At 39.8% G+C, this 8,129-nt stretch overlaps 1 non-coding gene across 1 annotated transcript; it reads left to right on the forward strand.

Annotated features, from left to right (window-relative positions):
* Nucleotides 1–1,394: 1,394 nt before the first annotated feature.
* On the forward strand, nt 1,395–1,467 carry Trnak-cuu. Its single transcript has one exon. It is a non-coding gene; the product is annotated as a tRNA-Lys (tRNA).
* The last annotated feature ends 6,662 nt before the right edge of the window (nt 1,468–8,129 follow it).

Raw genomic sequence — 8,129 nt, forward strand, 5'->3', positions numbered from 1 at the left:
CACTACATTTCTCAGATTTGAAGGATTGCTTGTGAGTACTTTAAACACGTAATTTGACAACTCATTGGTTAGACTAACCTCAATCAAAGGTATAGTCAGGGAGTGCCAGTAATAACATGCTATTAGAAGTTTATCCTATGATGCACGAACAAGGGTGTGCCTTAGGGAAAGTATGACTTGAATAATTTTAAAGATCTTGAAATACTTTCATCTACTGTCATGTTTGTTGCTATAGATTTGCACATTTGTATTATAGATCAGTACATAGTTCTTTTAGAAATTCAGAGTTATCAAACATGTCCATAATTGTACTAACGATAAAGAATGACAGTTTTGCCAGGCAGTTCTGGTGCACTCTTTTAATACCAGCTCTCGGGAGGAAGAGGCAGGTGGATCTCTGTGAGTTTGAGGCCAGCTTGATCTCCAGTGTGAGTTCCAGGACAGACTCCAAAAAAAAAAGCCACACAGAAAAACCCTGTCTTAAACCCTCCTCCCCCCAAAAGAGTGACTATTTTGTAGTATACACTTAATGAAACTTTCTGTTAATAAACAACACTCCCATCCTCCAAGTAGGGTCACATTTATAAAACTGCCTTATAAAGATAGATAGATAGATAGATAGATAGATAGATAGATAGATAGATAGATAGATAGACAGACATGTGTGTGTGTGTGTGTGTGTGTGTGTGTGTGTGTGGTTTTTCGAGACAGGGTTTCTCTGTAGCTTTGGACCTTATTTTTTTTTTACATTTGTTTAATATGTATGTGTGTTTGTCTATGTATCTGTGTATGTGTGGAAATGCTCATGCCAGATTGTGCATGTGGAGGTCAAACAATAACTTAAGGGAATCAGGTCTCTCCTTTCATCCTGTGTGTCACTGGGCTTCACAGCAAGTACCTGTATCCTCTGAGCCATCCTTTTGAACTATAATTTGTTTTTTGTTCTTGTTGTTTTGGTTTTTTTGTCAAAATGCCAGGTATATTTTTCTGTGTTAATGAATTTGCTTCAACAATATTTTTTGAGTTAGCCACATGTTATGTAACTTGTTATAATCTAGATTTAGATATTTACATTTTTCTTGGCTTATTTTTGTCATTATAACAGAGCCAGGAGATTTAGTCCAGTGTGCAAATTTTGTGCACTAATATAACTAGAGAGAAATTGATAGAAGTAGAATTTTGTCTATAAAGATACAGATAATTTTAATATTTTCCTTGACTTGATTATAACTATAGTGAGATCACACAAATTTTACAGTAACATTTTTGTTTGTTTGCTTTTGTTTCTGTTTTTCAAGATGGGGTATCTCTGTGTGTTCTTTGTTGTCCTAGTTTGTAGACCAAGCTGACTCACATAGATTTGGGTGCCTCTGCCTCCTGAGTTGTAGTGTGGAGCCCGGCTAGCTCAGTCGGTAGAGCATGAGACTCTTAATCTCAGGGTCGTGGGTTCGAGCCCCACGTTGGGCGCCAATCTGTAGTGTGAAGCTGCGGGCTGTGTCCGGGCGCCAATCTGTAGAATGGAAGCGGCGGGGCTGCGTCCTGCCACCCGGCCTCAGGCTAGCTTTACACCCGAAATAATTACACGGAAACTGTATTCTTTTAAAACACTGCCTGGCCCATAGTTTCAGCCTCTTATTGGCTAATTCTCACATCTTCCTTTAACCCATATTTAGTAATCTGTGTAGCACCATGAGGTGTGGCTTACCAGGAGAGATCTTAACCTGCATCCATCTCGGAGAGGAGAAGCATGGAGACTCACTATGGAGAATGCCTGAAGCGTCTCCCCCACTCTACTTCCTTGTTCCCACAATTCTGTTCTGTCTACTCCACCTACCTAATTTTCTGTCTCTTAAAGGGCCAAGGCAGTTTTCTTTATTAATTAACCAATGAAAGAAACATAGACAGATAACTCTCCTCCATCACTGAGTGCTGGGAATAACTGTTTATACTACCACGCCTGGTGAGATTATATAAATTTTTAAGGGATTGAAAACAGCTATATTCTCCTTAGGTTCTAAAACTCAGGAAGCAGTCTACCTCCCTCCAGGATCCTCCTTCCTCATATCCTCATCCCAACTACTATGTGTTAGTTAGTTTGTTTATTTATTTATTTTATGATTCTGATCTACTGAGTCCAATTAATGCTGCCCATATAGGCATTGATGAGTGACCACCCACTGGAATATGATCAAACTACTAGAGACCACACGCCTAAAGAAAACTGATTCTTCTTCACTCAGCAGCCATCAGCTGTCAATGACTCCTCAGCTGGAGGTAGGGACTCATATGCATCTTCCCTAATCCATCCTGGAACATTGACTGACTTGATCTTGTACAGGTCTTGTGCAGGCAACCATAGCAGCTCAAAATTCATGAGCATAACAGTCCCGTCATGTACAAAAGACACTGTTTATTTCATGATTTCTGGCTTTTACATCTCCTCTCCCACTTCTACAATGACCCATGAAACATTGCAGGGTCTGGGAGGAGGTGTGAAAAGTACACACATTTTGTTCTCTGAACTTTAACCAGTTGTAAATTTCTGTGTTATCCACCACCCACTGAACAAACATGCTTCCCAGATGAGGACTAACACTAACAGCTATACTAATCTAGGGGTAAAGAGGCACATTTTTAGACAACAGTTTGATACTAGGACATTTCATCTTTAATATATATATATTAAATATATATATATATATATATATCAGTTTAAGAAAATAGGTTCTAGCCAGGTGGTGGTGGTGGCACATGCCTTTAATCCCAGCATTTGGGAGGCAGAGGTAGGCTGATCTTTGTGAGTTTGAGGCCAGCCTGGTCTACAAGAGCTAGTTCCAGGACAACTAGGACTGATACACAGAGAAACCCTCTCTCAAAAAAAAAAGATAGGTTCTAAAATATACAATTCATTCTTAATATAAAATTAAATCACTTACTGAATTTATTTAATGTGCTTCTATAATCTATGATTTAAAAGCTCTTATTTCTTTGGTCTATATTCTGAATAATCTATATATGGTAATAGTTCAATTATCAGATACTAAGTAAAAGAAAGATACCAAAACTTCATATCTAAAACTTTGCTTGGGAGGCCAGCAAGATGACTCAACAGGTACGGTAATTAGCATGCAAGCCTGAGGACCAGAATTCAATTCCCAGAAACTACATAAATATAGAGAGAATTGACTCCAAAAGTTACTCCTATCACCTCCATACACTGGGATATGCACATGGCACTCACATATATACACACAATAATGGAAAATAAATATTTTCTAAAACCTTTGCTAACTTCATGATACATTAATTTATAATTATTCATATTTTCTAAAATTAGCATGTAACATTGTATAGTGTAAATTTTCAAATGAGCAGTGTTGGGGAATATTATTTTCAGGTGTGTGACCTTTGTTTACACTGCATTTGTTTAACTCTGTGAAGCTGTGTTACTGCGCCTGTCTAAAACACCTGAGGTCCTAATAAAGAGATGAACAGCCAATAGCAAGGCAAGAACAAGGATAGCCAGGTCTGGCAGGCAGAGAGCAAATATAGAAGGAAAAAAGAGAACAAGGGAGGAACAGCGAGAGAACAAGTAGCAGAGGACACCAGGAGCCACCCAACCAGCCACCTAGCCAGTCACAAAGTAAGAAGGAAAGTAAGATATACAGAAGTAAGAAAAATAAAAACCCAAAGGGAAAAGGTAAATGAGTTAATCTAAGATATGAAAAGCTGACTGAAAAACAAGCCAAGATAAGGCCAGGCATTTATAATTAAGCATAAGCCTTAGTGTTTAAGATTGATTTGGGATCTGGGTGATAGACCCCTCAAAAAGCCAAAAGAATAAAACATTCCACTACAAAACAGAGCAGCAAATGTGGCAATGGAGTTGAGTGTTTCATAGTTCAGGAAAACACAAAAGCTACAAGGGCAAAACACTTAAACTAAAACATTTTTTTTATTCCTTAGAAATTTCATAGCTGTATATTATTAATTTTGTTGATTTTCGCCTTCAATATTTTCTCTTGTCTCCCAATGAAACACTTCTTCCCAGCAAGCACCTTTTTACTTTGATTTTTTTCTAATCCATTGAGTTTAATTGTGGTTGTTTGCATGAGTGGAGTGTTTTTTACTGAAGTATGGGCACATTGTACAACCAATTGCTGCAGCACTGAAGAAAATGGCACCCCCTCCCCCAGCAATGATTAACTGCTCATAGTCCCTCAGTGATGGATGGGGCCTCATGAGTCCCTCCCCTATGCATGACAAAATAGTGACAGCCCCAATTTTGTGCAAGTCTTCGGCAGCTGCAGTGAGTTCCTAAGTACAAAGGCCATTTGATATCCAAGAGGCACTTTTACAATTCTCCTCCCCATCCTCTGGCTCTTTCATTCTTTTTACCTTCTCTTCTCTAATGTTCCCCGAGGCTTGGAGAGGGTGATATAGATGACTCATTTAGAGCCAAGCACTCAGCAGTCTCTTATTCCCCAGCACTTTGACCAGTTATGAGTCTCTACAGAAACCACTGCCTGCTCTAAAAATACCATTCTCTGATGAAGGTTGAGAGTAAGCAGCACTAATATAAAACCCTAAGCATGTGAAGACACTGTATACATTTAGTAAAATGACAATGGTAGATTCCTTGGGTATATGACCCTCCCCAGATGCAGGTTTCTAACTAGGTTTACAGTCCAAGGTATGAGCTTCTTCCATGGTAAGCCATCCTCAAACCCAAGAATAGAGGGATTGGTTACTTCTATAATAATCATGCTACTATTGCACTAGTGGTATGTATGGCAAGTCGTTATTGTACCTTGTGGGATACATAGCTGAGTAAGACTATAGATGACTTTTCTCCCCCAGCACCTTTCCAGTACCTGTGAGAAAACTTTTATCTTGATCACAGTTTGATTACTCAGTGTCCTGAAACCCAAGTGTGTGATATCTTCAGAAAGAGGGGCTTACAATCTAGTTCTGGGTGGGTAACAAAGTGCAGTAGTCTGTAATGGTTTGGGGGACTTCTGCAACCTCTCTGACAAAAAACTCATGAAAGAATATTCCACCCGTGGTACTGGGTTTTCATTAGAGAATCTTTGACTTCTTGGTTACCCACTTGAGTACGGTACCTCTGAATATTTTAAAGTTATGATTTCACTATATTTATGAAATAGTAAGTTTCTGTCAGACTTTTCTATGTGTGCTTGGTTTTAGTTAACCTTTCCCTCGCCCACTCCTTCACCCTATTGCTGTAGGAATTCCTACGGCCAGAAGCCTTCTTCACCCCATGTCCTGTACTCATTCCTGCTTATACTTTCTATGTATTTCCTATCTCTGTTTCTGTATCACCTGTTTCATTATGCCTCTTACCCTAGTGGCCACTTTCTGGGTTCCTGACCTCCCTAGCCACTCCAAGTTAGACACAATAGTCTAAGAATTCAAAACTAAAATACATATATAAAAGAGAGCATGCAGAAGTAAGGATAACAAAATAATATTTCATTGTATAACTGTGCCACATTTTCATTATCTAGTCCATTTCCTGACTGCTGTACATAAGGAAGCAGTGAATATGAATCTGCAAGTATCTCTGTAAAAGGTTGTAGAGTCATTTGGGTATATGCCTGGCAATGAAATAGCTGGGTAATATAAGAAATGTACTTTTAACTTTTTTTTATTAAAATTTTCCACCTCCTCCCTGCCTCCCATTTACCCCCCTCCCCCCTCCGCTCCCTCTCTCTCTCCTATCCAGAGAGCAGTTCCCTGACCTGTGGGAAGTCCAAGTTCCTCCCCCCCTCCATCCAGGTCTAGGAAGGTGAGCATCCAAACAGGCCAGGCCCCCCCAAAACCAGTATGCGTAGTAGGATCCAAATCCAGTGTCATTGTCCTTGGCATCTCAGCAGCCCTCATTGTCCGCCATGTTCAGGGAGTCCGATTTTATTCCATGCTTTTTCAATCCCAGTCCCCCTGGGCTTGGTAAGCTCTGAATAGATCAGCCCCACCATCTCAGTGGATGGGAGACCCCTCACAGTCCAGACTTCCTTGCTCAAGTTTTCCCTCCTTCTGCTCCTCATTTGGACCTTGGGAGCTCAGTGCGGTGCACCAATGTGTGGCTCTGTCTCTATCTCCATCCATCGCCAGATGAAGGTTCCCTCACGGTCCTGACTTTCTTTCTCATGTTCTCCCTCCTTCTGCTCCTCGTCAGGACCTTGGGAGCTCAGTCCGGTGCACCAATGTGGGGCTCTGTCTCTATCTCCATCCATTGCCAGGTGAAGGTTCTATGGTGATATGAAAGATATTCATTAGTATGGCTATAGAATCTGGACATTTCCGGCTCCCTCTCCTCAGTTGCCCACGGAACTAGCTGGGGGCATCTCCATGGATACCTGGGAACCCCTCTAGAGTCAAGTCTCTTAATAATCCTAAGATGGCTCCCTTAATTAGGATATATACTTAGCTGCTCCCAAATCCACCCTTCCTATATCCCAAGCATCCCATTCCCCCAAGCTCTCCCCATCCTCCCCTTCACGCTTTTCTCTCCCCATCTCCCCTTGCCCCCAATCCACCCCACCCCCAAGTTCCCAATTTTTGCCCGGCAAACTTGTCTACTTCCAATATCCAGGAGGATAACTATATGTTTTTCTTTGGGTTCACCTTCTTACTGTCTTCTCAAGGATCACAAATTATAGGCTCGATGTCCTTTATTTATGGCTAAAAACCGATTATGTGTGAGTACATCCCATGTTCATCTTTTTGGGTCTGGGTTACCTCACTCAAGATAGTGTTTTCTATTTCCATCCATTTGCATGCAAAATTCAAGATGTCATTGTTTTTTACCGCTGAGTAGTACTCTAACATGTATATATTCCACAGTTTCTTCATCCATTCTTCCACTGAAGGGCATCTAGGTTGTTTCCAGGTTCTGGCTGTTACAAATAATGCTGCTATGAACATAGTTGAACAAATGCTTTTGTAGTATGATTACCCAATCATACATTTAACTTTTGAGAAACAACCACAATGATTTCCAAAGTGCTTGTACACCATTCACAGTCCCATCAACAGTGAAAAGGCTTTCTCCTTTCTATAAATCCTTGCCAGTATTTGTTCTAGTTGTTTTATTAAAAATAGCTATTCTGATTAGGATCAGATAAAATCTCAAAGTAATTTCAATTTTCAATCTTCTGATGGACAAGGATACAACTTTCTCCTTAATGTCCCAGTCTTTCAAATCTGTCAAAACTCATTCATTTTGTTATATGATATTCTCATCATTCTATTTGCTCAGATCCAAAGGATCAGAATTGTCTCTAATATATTTTTCTTCTTTTGCACCCATATTAGTTTCCAGGTAGTACCTGTATTCAATAATACTGTGTTTGTTATATAATTGGATTTTTAATACAAAATATGAGTTTTATGTATTCTTTTTTATTGTTGAAATAGGATTTTTTACTTGTTAGTCCAGACTAGCCTTGAATTCTTGATCCTCCTACCTCGGCCTCTCAAAATTAACACCTATGAAGCAAGAGAAGAAATGTTTGTTTGTGAATATATATTCTGGGAGAATGCATTGCAATGATAGTATCTTGGGTTCTTCAACCTCTGTGTGGTGGTTTGAATGAAAAATGTCCCCTACAAGCTTTGGTATACAGTTCCAGGTATGAGCTCCTTGGACCTCATTTGGGTGGCCCTGTTTGGAGAGGTTATGGGAAGTGCAGAGTTTCGTGTTGTTGTTTATTGTTTGTTTGTTTGGTTGGTTGGTTTTTTTTTTGATTTTTGTTTTTTTAGGAAGTAAGTCACTCAGGGCAGGCTTTGAGAGTTCATAGCCTCACCCAACTTGCATCTTGTTCTCTCAGCTTAGCCCCTTGCTGCCATGGCCCCCTGCCATTAGCTTCTTTGGAACCATGAGTCCAGATAAACTCCTTCTTCCATAAGTTGTCTTGGTCATGGTATTTTATCACAACAACCATAAACTACCATACTCGGCAATACACACACACACACACACACACACACGTTTTTCATATAGCAATAATTCCCTAGAAAAGTATTGTTTTAAACAAATTCCAATGTATATACCTTCCTCAATGTATCTAGTTCTCACAATTTCAAATGCTACCACCAATGTCAAA

The sequence above is a fragment of the Arvicola amphibius genome, chromosome X (genome assembly GCF_903992535.2).
Source record: "Arvicola amphibius chromosome X, mArvAmp1.2, whole genome shotgun sequence".
Taxonomy (NCBI): Eukaryota; Metazoa; Chordata; class Mammalia; order Rodentia; family Cricetidae; genus Arvicola; species Arvicola amphibius.